This window comes from Gadus macrocephalus, chromosome 2, assembly GCF_031168955.1.
Source record: "Gadus macrocephalus chromosome 2, ASM3116895v1".
In the NCBI taxonomy this organism is placed as follows: domain Eukaryota; kingdom Metazoa; phylum Chordata; class Actinopteri; order Gadiformes; family Gadidae; genus Gadus; species Gadus macrocephalus.
The window spans coordinates 17,648,049-17,661,035 of record NC_082383.1 but is presented as its reverse complement, the minus strand read 5'-3'; positions in this window follow the sequence as shown (position 1 = coordinate 17,661,035).

Here is a 12,987-nt window from a genome sequence, read left to right as displayed (position 1 = left end):
CCATCCAAACCTTCACCCATCCATCCATTCCTTCACCCATCCATCCATACCTTCACCAACCCATCCATCCATACCTTCACCCATCCATCCATACCTTTACCCATGTATCCTGTAGTCTGTCCCCAATCCTTGAAGCAATTTTCTCATGTACTTTTTACTGTGTTACGGCCAATGACTGCTATGGCTGTGAAACGAAAGGGTAACTTATATTGGTGCTGATGACCCTACAGGGTAACTTATATTGATGCTGATGACCCTACAAGATAACTTATATTGGTGCTGATGACCCTACAGCCAGGGTAACTTATCTTGGTGCTGATGACCCTAGAGGGTCACTTATCTTGGTGCTTATCAGCAGTTTGGCACAACATGGTCCAGGTGAGCCAGCACCAGTTTGGCTGTCCACCTGCTGATGGTCTGTCTCTCTGTGTAGACCGATGGTCTCACCTACTGTTGGTCTGTTTCTTTGTGTAGACCGCTGGTCTCATCTACTGATGGTCTGTCTCTCTGTGTAGACCGCTGGTCTCACCTGCTGTTGGTCTGTTTCTTTGTGTAGACTGCTGGTCTCACCTGCTTACAGTCTGTTTCTTTGCATAGACCGCTGGGTCTCACCTGCTTACAGTCTGTTTCTTTGCATAGACCGCTGGGTCTCACCTGCTTACAGTCTGTTTATTTTTGTAGACCGCTGGTCTAACCAACTGATGGTCTTTTTCTTTGTGTAGACCGCTGGTCTCACCAACTGATGGTCTGTTTCTTTGTGTAGACCGCTGGTCTCATCTTCTGTTGGTCTGCTTCTTTGTAAAGAACCGATGGTCTCCACTGCTTACAGTCTGTTTCTTTTTGTAGACCGCTGGTCTCACCAGCTGTTGGTCTGTTTATTTCTGTAGACTGCTGGATGAGCAGCTAGGTGTGAGACTTGTTGCAGTCTTGACATTTGCATTTCAGCTTCTGGAGTTTGCGGTTTGGTTTTTGCTCGTTGGTTTTACCCTAAAGAGGTCGACACTGCTTCTTTGTAAAGAACCGATGGTCTCCACTGCTTACAGTCTGTTTCTTTTTGTAGACCGCTGGTCTCACCAGCTGTTGGTCTGTTTATTTCTGTAGACTGCTGGATGAGCAGCTAGGTGTGAGACTTGTTGCAGTCTTGACATTTGCATTTCAGCTTCTGGAGTTTGCCGTTTGGTTTTTGCTCGTTTGTTTTACCCTAAAGAGGTCGACACTTTAGAAGTGTTGTTTCAGCAGACTGTGCGTTCTGTTTAACAGACAGAGGGTCGTTGGTTCTGTTTAACAGAGATGGTCTTTGGTTCTGTTTAACAGACGGAAGTTATTTTGATTTAAGCAGAGTCTGTTAGTTCTGTTTAACAGACAGAGGGCCCTATTTTAACGGTCTGAAAATCAAGTGAGAAGCGCCAAGCGCAAGTTGCTTTGTGGGCGGTTCTACGGCGATGTCGCTAGTTTACTGGCGCGAAAAATGACTCTTGCGCCCGGCCCATATCTAAAAAGGGTTGGTCTGAAGTAGCTTAATTACCCGTAGGTGTGGTTTGGGCGTAACGTGCAATAAACCAATGAGAGCGCCAGCTCCCATCCCCTTTAAGAGCCATGAGCGCATTTTGATCTGACGAGTTGATATTTTGACAGCGCGTCTGCAATCTCCGATGAGAGAGATGCACATGAATTTCAAACTTCAAATGGCTCAGTTTATGGCCAAATAATATCGCCTAATTCACACATGGAATAAGGTTTTCTTCCACAACCTCAGAAAGTCCAGAGTCCTCAAATAAATTTCGGCAAAGAAAACTTATATATATATCATATATTTTGTATCTAGTGAAATTAAAATGACATGTGGAGTTCCCCAAGGATCAATCCTGGGCCCTCTTCTATTCAATCTCTACATGCTTCCATTAGGACACATTCTAAAAAACAACAAAATTGCTTACCACAACTATGCAGATGACACTCAAATTTATATAGCCCTGTCACCAAACGACTATAGTCCCATCGACAATCTCCATCAATGCATTGAACAGATAAACAGCTGGATGAGACAAAATTTCTTTGGTGCAAATGACAAAAGATCAAAAGTCAGTGCCTACCTTGATTCTCTCTCTCTTCAAACTAAAAACCAGGTTAGAAATCTTGGTGTAATTCTAGACTCTGATCTAAATTTCAACAGCCACATAAACTCAATAACCAAATCAGCCTACTATCACCTGAAAAATATAGCAAGAATTAGAGGCTTCATGTCTAAACAAGACCTTGAAAAGCTCATCCATGCATTTATTTCGAGTAGGCTGGATTATTGTAATGGTCTTTTGACAGGCCTTTCAAAAGGAGCTGTTCGTAAATTGCAACTTGTTCAAAACGCTGCTGCTAGAGTCCTAACAAAAACAAAAAAATGTGAACATATTACACCTATTCTCAGATCTCTACACTGGTTACCAGTCTGTCAGAGGATTGAATTCAAAGTACTCCTAATAGTCTATAAATCGCTAAATGGTCTCGGGCCAAAATACATGTCAGACCTCCTTTCACCTTATACTCCAGCTAGACCCCTAAGGTCAGCTGGGACCAGTCTATTAATCACTCCAAGAGTGAAAACAAAACACGGTGAAGCAGCTTTTAGTTATTCTGCCTCATGCAAATGGAATAAACTCCCTGATGAACTAAAACAAGCCGAAACTCTAAATACCTTCAAAACCAGGCTTAAAACCTTCATGTTCTCCAGTGCCTTCGACTAAACACTAGCAGTTTGTTTCACTCTTTTATTTTCGACTACAACACTAGCACTTTGATTCACTCCTTATTTTGAGCTATATTCTTATTTATTTTAATCTTTTATCTTTATATACCCTCTATTTTTATAACTTTATCTTTTATGCTCATTTGTATTCTCTTATCTATTCTCCCTGTTTTGTATTTCTTATGCTCTATGTAAAACACTTTGAATTGCCATTGTTGTATGAAATGTGCTATACAAATAAAATTGCCTTGCCTTATATGATATAACATATGATATGCGGTAACTGTGGTTCTATTTAATGATTTATACGCAATACATTATAAACATAGTTTCTTATCAGTATTTTATGCATTATCGTTATCGACTTGTGTTCCTAATATGCATGCGTCCCTCCGTTAATATACAATGCCATGGACTGTATTATGGGTTACGCGTTTAGTTTGTGTGTGTTTAAACAGATGGACGCACACACGCGCGCTCGCGCGTGTGTGTGTGTTACAATACACACACGTGCGCCCGAAGTCATTCATTCTATTTAACACTCACTCGTGGTAAAACAATGTTTTCTCACGACCAAATACAAATCAATCCTAAAAGTTATGGGCATGTACACGATGTCTGTGTCAAGAAAATATGAAATATTATTTTATTCAGTGAATGCAAAAATAAATACTTAGTTTTTGAACAGTTCCTGGTTAACCTGCCATTTATATCAACTGTTTTTACATTGGTTTTGCATCCTCAGAAATCGGGGGCTGGCTGGTGACCTGTGTGTACTGGAAGGGCAAAGACCAGACGGCCGTGAAGCTGGAGGCCTCCGCGGGCGAGGAGGCGGAGGCCAGCTGTTGGGTGGCGGACTCCCATGAAAACAGTTTCATGGGAGACGTACGTACCAAGTAGCCCACCCTAAGGTGGGTCGACTGCTCGATGTGTCGTCTATGTTCTCTGTGGACGCCGTCTTTTCCTCCTCTAGCTGACAGATGTGTCTTTTCTAAAAGAGAGCCACAGGACCAAGGAGGACAGGTGTCCATGCCTGCCTTGTTTGATGCAGAAACTGCTCCAACGTTGTGACGCATACCGATACAAAAGAGGTCGCCAATTCAACAATCGGTTTTACAGTAGAGATCTCATCTCTGAAGTCAGAGAGAAAGTTTGTCAAAGTCCAGCCTGTAAGCCACACCTGCACAGATGAACCACATCTTAACCACTTAAGCCAACAACCCCTCACAGCCCTGTCCCACTGGCAAGAGAGACAGATTTCTGTCAGATATACTTTGGTAAAAAGAGTGAATTATTGCTAAAGAAAACTATCTAAACCAATCTCAATTTACCCCAGTGATCCCTCCAGACCAAACGCTGTTAGTGTTGCTTCATGGCCAAATTTCAAGCGTTGATGATTTTATAGAGAAAACCATTCATATTTTCTTTTCTTGCGCCTCACCAGCCTCCTTCAGAGAATCCCTTCTTGGAGTAGCTGAACAGAGTGTGTGTGACCATGGGCATGTTCTTCTTCACACTGGCCATTGTGACCTTCCTCCTGTGCAGCTGGAACGCCAAGATCAACAACACAGCCCGTCTGCAGCTCTGCATCAGCCTCGACTCCTTCCACTTCCGATGCACTGGATGGACCGATGCGTTGAGGATAAGTTGTTTGTTCACACAGTAGGGGAACAGATCCTCCGCCTGGGAGGATATATGGTCTCCTCATGATACCCTGAGGGCCTTCTTAGTGTTGAATGGGAGGGAGGGCATTCTTATTTTTTGAGGTATTGCCTCATTAGCGTTATATTTTACAAGGGGCTTGACCAAATGTTTCATAGACACAAAAGCAAGCCAGGGTCTTATAGGGAAAGGAAGGTAGGCCCTATGATATGAGGGTGTAGGAAGGTAGGCCATATGAGGATGTAGGGAGGATGTAGAGCATAGAGGAGGGTCGGTTAAATACCTTGATCCTGGTCGTCTCTGTAAGTGGCTTGTAAAGTCATGGCCGGCGTGCTCCACTTCCTGATTCTGGCCAGTTTCTCCTGGATGCTCCTGGAGGCCCTGCAGCTCTTCCTGCTGGTCCGGAGACTTTCCAAGGTCCAGGTCATCCAGAGGGACGGCCTCCCTACACCAGTGCTGTACCTGATTGGCTATGGCGCACTGTTTGTGATTCTTGGCTTGTCTGCCGCGGTGTTCTCTGATGGATATTGCACCACAGACTCACAGGTGTGAGTAGCACTGCCAGTAACCCACACACGTGACCATGTGTATCTATAGGTACGTATATGACATACACACACTTTGTTCTTATAACTGTTTAGGTGGTGGCTATCCGCAGAACACAGCTTCAACTTGGCTCTGACAGGGCCTGTTGTCGTTCTCCTTGGTGTGATTACATTGAATTTATTTGTAGTTGTCAGGTGAAGGTTTAGCCAACATGTTGAATAGATGTTGGCCAACGATCTAAGTGTGTGTTTGGTGGGGCGGTGTGCCAGCATGAGAGGTCCTCTGCTTCTCTGTGCCCATTCCAGGATCTCCTAGAGATAATGCTGTCGGCTGACATATGGGCTCCTCTAAAATGTGCCTTTGTGTCGTTGAGGATGAACTTGGTGCTGTGCCACCCTGGTGTTCCTGAGACCCACCCTGGCCAGCATGAAGACTGACGTGTCACAGTCCAAGGACACCAGGTTCAACCAGACTCTGTTCTCTCTGTCTGTCCGTCTGTCTGTCGTTACGTTAACTGGAACTATTCCAGCCAATGAGGGTGCAGCAACGTTGTTGGTCTAGATGGGTCGCCCTGTCCCTGATCCACTTTGCTGTGCCTCTCTTGACAACTCTGCAGGTTGATCGTAATCAAGATCCTGGCCCAGTCCGTCATCCTGGGTTGCACTTGGGTCCTGGGTCTGTACCAGGCCAACCTCTTCTTCGAGGTGTTCTTCATACTGCTCAACTCCCAGCGGGGCACCTTCCTCTTCATCGTGCACTGTCTGCTCAACAAGAAGGTGGGTCCAAATCAGGAACACTTGTGATGGTTCATCTTTATACAGGACAGTAAAAACAGAACAATGCTCATCCAAATAGTATTCATGTTTGGGTTATAATTAGCAGTTAAACATTAGTATTAATATTAAGTCAGTCAAGCATTATGAGTGAAAACAAATATTGAAAATACACAATTGTTGACACACTTTAACATGTGTCATTCAGTTTTTATTATTAATTATTATGTTTTGTTGTTGTACCTCCAAGGTAAGGGGAGAGTACATCAAATGGCGGTCCTGCACGTTCGGGAAATCTGGAAACGCTACAGCAGCAGTATGTGGAATTAACTCACTCAATTATATACATATTTACACATTACAAAATCAAGGATATGTACCAAATGTCATGATTGTCATGATTATTGTACATATTTTGTGTCTTGAGCAATACATTCCACCATCAAAACATAGTAGGTTATGTTATGTTGAAAAAATTAAAAATAATTATATTATTAAAAATTATGTTATATATTAATTCTATTATGTTGTGATAATCACAACAAACATCCTGTTCCCCCATTTTAGAGAGACTTTCATTCCGGTTTAGACAAAATGGACGCCACTGAGGAACAAGAAAATAAGTAATGGCAAGAAGAGGAGAGCTAAGAGGAAAGCAATGGATGTAAACAAAGTGTCCATAAAACATGTAAACCACTGAGAAAAAACAGTTACTTGTCTCTTTTGTCGGTCCTTTTCTCATAACAATGGATTACATTTCTTAACACCAGTAACATTCTTAACACACATTACCCTAACAATAGTTGTTTTTGATAAGTAAGTAATGAGTAATGACAACAAAATCACTTTACTGTTGAGTTTTGAATAATCGACATACAACACAGCCAAGACGTTCTATGTACATCAACTCAGGATGATCCCACATGGATCGCTCACCTTGATAGCCTGTTCTGGAGGAACAGCCTTAGAGATGTCAGATAACATGATGCTAGCAGGGATCATGTAGTCCAGTCAATCAGAGTGAACATTTCATTAGTATAGGCCTTTATCACAGGTACAGTCCCAAAAGGCTCAACAGGCCGGATATTTATAACACGCCATATATCTATGACGCCCCCCTGACCCCCTGAAAAACTCCCTTAATCAGAGATGAAGAAATCTTGAGAAGGAGTCAGTGGGGGATCCCTCCTTCCAGGGATGATCAGTAGTGCAACTGATCATCCCTGGAACTGATCATGCATACATACAGTGTAAGTATGCAAGATTGACATCCATACATACACTGTGCTGGATGGAGGGCTCCCACCAGATGAAGGTCTCAGAGGAGGTCCCCTTGCAGAACCTCCTCCATGCCCCGCCCCCTCTCTAGCCCCCATCAAGGGGAGATCAAAGCGCTGGAGACGGAGCAGAGAGCGGCGGGAACCAAAGCTCCGGTGGGCTGCAGCACAGGACCTCAGCAGGTTCCATGGACTGGTGACATCCCGTGAAACCTAGTGGGTGAACGCTCGGCAGCCCGTCCACTACCAGCCTGTGTCTTTACATGGGAGCTGAACAGAATGAGTCAGAACTGTGTATTTATCACTGTTTTCTACTATTGTACTGCAAGGTAGTCAAAAATAAATCTGCCTTCATGTACTGGTTCACCTTTGTGTCCTTTCAATAGACACAGGAGCAGGCAATTGGTTAACTGCTACCATCTGATGTTCTAGTATGTATTTCTGCTCTTCTTCCATGGCCTTCACATGGCTACATTGATAACCTTCACTGCATCTTTCTCCTGTTTTCCTCCAGTCTTATGTCGAGCTGCATGTTATTCTTCCAGATTAGCTTTAATTTGACCATCCTCTTCCTCGCTCTGTATTCTTTGCTTCACCTTCTATGCATCTCGTTCTAAACAACACTTTACGACTGCTGCGTCTTGACGAGCAATCTGCTCTTTAGCTTCTGCTTCTAGATGCTGCATTTCTAATTGTTCCCTTTCTTGTTCTTGTAACACTTTCACAACAGCTCTATTGAAGCGCCAGAACCCGATTGTGTGGTATCTCAGAAAAACAGAGCCTGCTTCCGGACAATCTTCTCCTTCTTCTAGAATCCCTCTGTATAGTCGACTTGAGGCTCCGGATTCAATTAACCTAAAAATCTCTTCACAGCGATCCACCCTGATGCTTGCCCTAGTCTGGAGTTGAGACTTCTCATAGTTCAGCATAGACTCCAGAAAGGCTCCTGACATCACTAATGATATCATTAGGCAGGTCATCAGATAAAGACTCATGACATCACCAATGATATCATCAAGCAGGTCATCAGATAAAGGCTCTGCTTGTGATAATGGCCGCTGAGAAGATTTAACTTGTGTTCTCCCCGTTTTTTGTAAACATAGGTAAACCTTTGGTGGAGCGTTTTAATATTTTGGACCTATGTTTTTCTATCAGAGTTCCGGTTCTTTGAGTTTGTCTTCGCCGTTGCGCTGCCTCTTGCTGGGCTAAAGCACCCCTCCCTCGACCTTCATTCCCAAGACCTCCCCGGTCTTGGGAATTTGCACCCCTAACACACTTTACCTGTATTGTAGGCTTAATTGCCTCTGGCATTTTTTAATTTCTGCTTTAAATTTACTGAATTCTGTAAACAGAGAATGAACATTAAATTAACTTTGAACACTTGCTCAAATATAAATGTCGCCTTCATGTAAATACTTAAAAGCTTAACAGAATCAAATGTCATGTCACATAATTTCAAAATGCTCAAAGGAAACAGCTTGATTCAATTTTGGATATATCTTTCAAAATACACTTAATGTATACAACACATTTAGAGAACTACAATAACAAACGGCAAATGGCCTATAAATATATAAAAACGGCATATTTATATCTATGATATATAATTATGACATATCATTTTAAAGGAATGATGTTGTTCCCCTTAATGCCATACTGTGCCTCGGCTTTCGGGTGACTGGGCTGCAGAGCAATGGCCGAATGTCATGTACATAATTGTTTAATCGGGATTCGAACTCAAACTGAGCATCACCAGTACAAGGCATTATCCCATTGAGCCACTGATATTCCTGAACTGTAAGAAGCCTCAATCACATGGTGAATATGTCGATTGATAAGCACACAACACCAAGAAAACTCCAAGCACACATTTCGCAAGAGAATTAAGGGCTTTCTTAAAAGAGTACAGATCTGAAAATGTGCACTGTTAATGGTATCCACCTAATGATAGCGGTATGGTAGTTATACAATAACAAAATGGTCATATAGGCAAAATGGGTTGAGACTGTGGACATTGGGCTTTTCTATGAAATTGTGGGAAAAGTAAACGTTTTTAGTGCAGAAGACCAGGGTGAAAAAGATGCATCTGATTTTAGAGATTAATATGATGAAAGAATTTGAGTCCAGGTCAATCTGGTAAGGAGAAATAAGGCTAGTTGATATTTATTTTAAATAGCGCCACCTTTGGGTGCAGTACCACAATTTGGGTTCATTAGTAGTGGGGGTTATTGGTAACCATACCTGAACATTTCAAGAGATTTCAACTCATGGTATAGGCTGCAATATGACTTTTACAGAATTTGAGGGGAATTAAAAACGTTACAAAAACAATAGGGCCAAGCAGCTTTGCTGCTCGGACCCCTAATTATTATTCAACTATATGGACATTGATGAACAACATCTGCTCTCAGTACATTTCATATTTGACACTCATTTTAAAGTAATTACAGCACAGCTTTTTCTCGTTTTTTGTAAAGCTTGGTTAAATAATAAGATATTGTGGTGACCCACAATTGCTGTGTGAGACATTCACCAAGGGACTGTACCTTTAAGGTAAACAGTTCCGGTTTACTACCGTAGTGTTTCACGACAGTTCAGATTCTCTGCAGTTTAGATTTGAACTCATGTGCGAGTAACACTCGTTTGTTTGAAGTGGAGAGTAAAGCTGACTCGACCCATCTCCGTCTCTTGTCTCATCATTTGCATAACTCCACAATTGGTGACCCCCGACGCGAGTTGGATACGGCTGTAAAATGTTTCACATCGACGGTGATAACAACACGCCCGCCGCGGCGCCGGCCGTGCGGCTATCGACGCGGCTAACGTCGGCGCTATCTATGCTGCCACCGTCAAGTTACCGGACTTCTGGCAGAACAACCCACAGTCGTAGTTCCAGCATATCGAAGCCCAGTTCCAGCTGAGAGGAATAACACAGGACGTGACTAAGTATTTCCACGTGGTAGCAGCCTTAGATGCCTCGATGACGGCCAGGTGTATGGCGCGGTTGGAGGCTCCTCCAGCTGTCGGCAAGTACGACGCGCTCAAGGCGTTCCTCGTGGACCTTTTTGAACTGTCGGAGCTGGAGAAGGCGGACCGCCTGCTTTCCCTGAACGGCCTGGGCGACGGCAAGCCGTCCGAGTTGATGGAGAGGATGCTGGCTGTGCTTGGCTCGGCGGATCCCTCCTTCCTTTTCACCCACATCTTCCTGCGGCAGCTTCCAGCACCCGTGTGCACCGCACTGGCCAGCTCACCCCTCTTTGCCTCCAAGGACTACCGGGCGGTGGCTGTAGAGGCCGACAGGATTTTCCTCGCCAACAGGCAGCAGTTTGTTCATGCGCTGTTGCCCCCCCAGCACACGTCGGCCCCGTTTCGGCCGCAGGGGTACGACCCGGACACCGCAGCCGCTGTGACCGCCCGCCGACAGCATGACGACGGGTGTTGTTACTACCACGCCAAGTTAGGGGCCAAGGCCAAGCAGTGTTGCAAGCCTTGCAGTTTTGGGGCCCCGGGAAAAGCCCGGGCCAGCGCTCATTAACAGCTGTGAGCGCTGGTCGGGACTGCAGGCTGTTGTTCGTCACTGACACCTTGTCCGGCTGGCGGCTGCTGGTCGATTCTGGGGCTCAGCGCAGCATCCTGCCGGCAACGCCTGTGGACACTATGGCTGGCGGCCATGGCCCCCCGATGGACGCCGCCAACGGCACACCCATTCGTACCTACGGCACGAGGTATGTGGATGTGTGTTTCGGCGGCCGGCGTTTTGGTTGGGATTTCGTTATGGCTGCCGTGTCTACGCCACTCCTGGGGGCGGATTTCCTCTGCGCATACAGGCTGCTGGTGGATGTTACCAACTGCCGCCTGATCAACGCCCTCTCCTTTGCTTCGTTCCCCTGCACGCTGGGGGGGGTGGGGGGGCTTTGTCTTGCGAACACGTTTGCCACCGGGGACCTGTATCAACGCCTGCTGGCTGAGTTTCCTGACATCACCACGCCAACGTTTTCATCGGCTGTGGCTAAGCATGGTGTTGAGCACTACATCACCACGGTTGGCCCCCCGGTCTATGCACGGGCCCGCCGCCTCGACTCTGCCAAGCTCGCGATCGCCAGGGAGGAGTTCGCCACCATGGAGCGCCTCGGCATCGTACGCCGTTCCAAAAGTCCGTGGGCCTCCCCCCTGCACATGGTGACCAAGGCTGATGGCGGTTGGCGTCCGTGTGGTGATTTCCGTCGCTTGAATAACGCCACCACCCCCGACCGGTACCCGGTACCGCACATTCAGGATTTCACCGCCCACCTGGCTGGCACCGCCGTCTTTTCAAAGGTGGACCTGGTACGCGGTTACCATCAGGTGCCCGTCCGCCCGTAGGATCATGCGCCAAGACGGCGGTCATCACGCCCTTTGGACTTTTTGAATTCCTGAGGATGCCTTTCGGCCTCAAGGGTGCAGCGCAGACGTTTCAGCGCCTCATGGATTCTGTGCTGCGGGACATGCCGTTCCTGTTCGTCTATCTGGATGACATCCTCGTTGCCAGTGCGTCCGCGGACGACCACCTGACGCATCTACGGCAGCTGTTCGGTCGGCTCAGTGAGCATGGTCTCATTTTCAACCCGGCCAAGTGCGTGTTTGGCCGGTCATCCATCACCTTCCTCGGCCACCACGTCACTCCGCAGGGGGCGGTTCCCCTCCCGGCCAAGGTGGACGCCATCGCCAGTTTCCCACGTCCGCGCACTGTGAAGTCCCTGCAGGAGTTCCTGGGCATGGTGAACTTCTATAACCGTTTCCTCCCCCATGCGGCCCAGCTCATGCGACCCTTGTACAACGCCTTGCGGGGCAGGAAGCCTGCAGACGTGTTGGATTGGTCCACGGAAATGACGGCTGCCTTCGATGCTGCCAAAACCGCGTTGGCCAACGCTGCTCTGCTGGCGCACCCGTCTCCGACCGCCCCTGTTGCTCTTACTACGGATGCCTCCGATTACGCCGTGGGGGCTGTGTGTGAGCAGTGGGTGGGCGGAGCCTGGCAACCGCTGGCCTTTTTCAGCAGGAAGCTCGGCGACAATGAGAGGAAATACAGCGCTTTCGACAGGGAGCTCCTGGCTCTTTTCCTCGCCACCCGTCATTTCCGCTTCCCATGGTGCCTGCTGGCTGGAGGCGTAAGGTTTTCGACACGATCCACAGCCTTTCCCACCCAGGGGTGAAGGCCTCTGCCAAGCTCGTGGGGGCCAAGTTCGTCTGGCCGGGCCTGCGGAAGGACGTCAGGGCCTGGGCTGCTGTCTGTGTGGCGTGCCAGCGTGCGAAGGTGACTCGGCATACCAAAGCCCCTTTGGCACTCTTCAAAGTGCCGGAGAGGCGTTTCGACCACGTGAATGTGGACCTGGTGGGCCCGCTTTCACCCTCCCGTGGTTACACCTACCTCCTCACCATGGTGGACCGGACCACCAGGTGGCCAGAAGTGGTTCCCCTGTCCTCCACTACAGCAGCCGAGGTGGCCCGGGCGTTCGTTATGGCTTGGGTGGCCCGTTTCGGCACACCGTCAGAAATTTCCTCAGACCGGGGGCCGCAGTTCACGTCGGAGCTTTGGACTGCGGTCGCCGGGGTCCTGAGGGTGAAGGTCCACCGCACCACAGCCTATAACCCACAGAGCAATGGGATTTGCGAGCGGTTTCATCGGGACATGAAGGCCGCGCTCAGAGCCAGCCTTACGGGCGGCGACTGGGCCGACCGCCTCCTGTGGGTTATGCTGGGCCTTCGCTCCGCCCCCAAGGACGATCTTCAGGCCTCGTCGGCAGAGCTGGTGTACGGCCAGCCCCTGCGCGTCCCTCGGGAGTTTCTTCCGGACGCCATGGCCCCGTGGTCGGCTGCCTCCCATCGTGCTGCGTCCCGGGACATTGCGGACGCTTACATTCCCGTTCCGACGTCTCGCCATGGCCTCCCCCGGTCCTACGTTCCCAGGGATTTACCGTCGGCCAAGTACGTCTTCATCCGCCACGATGGC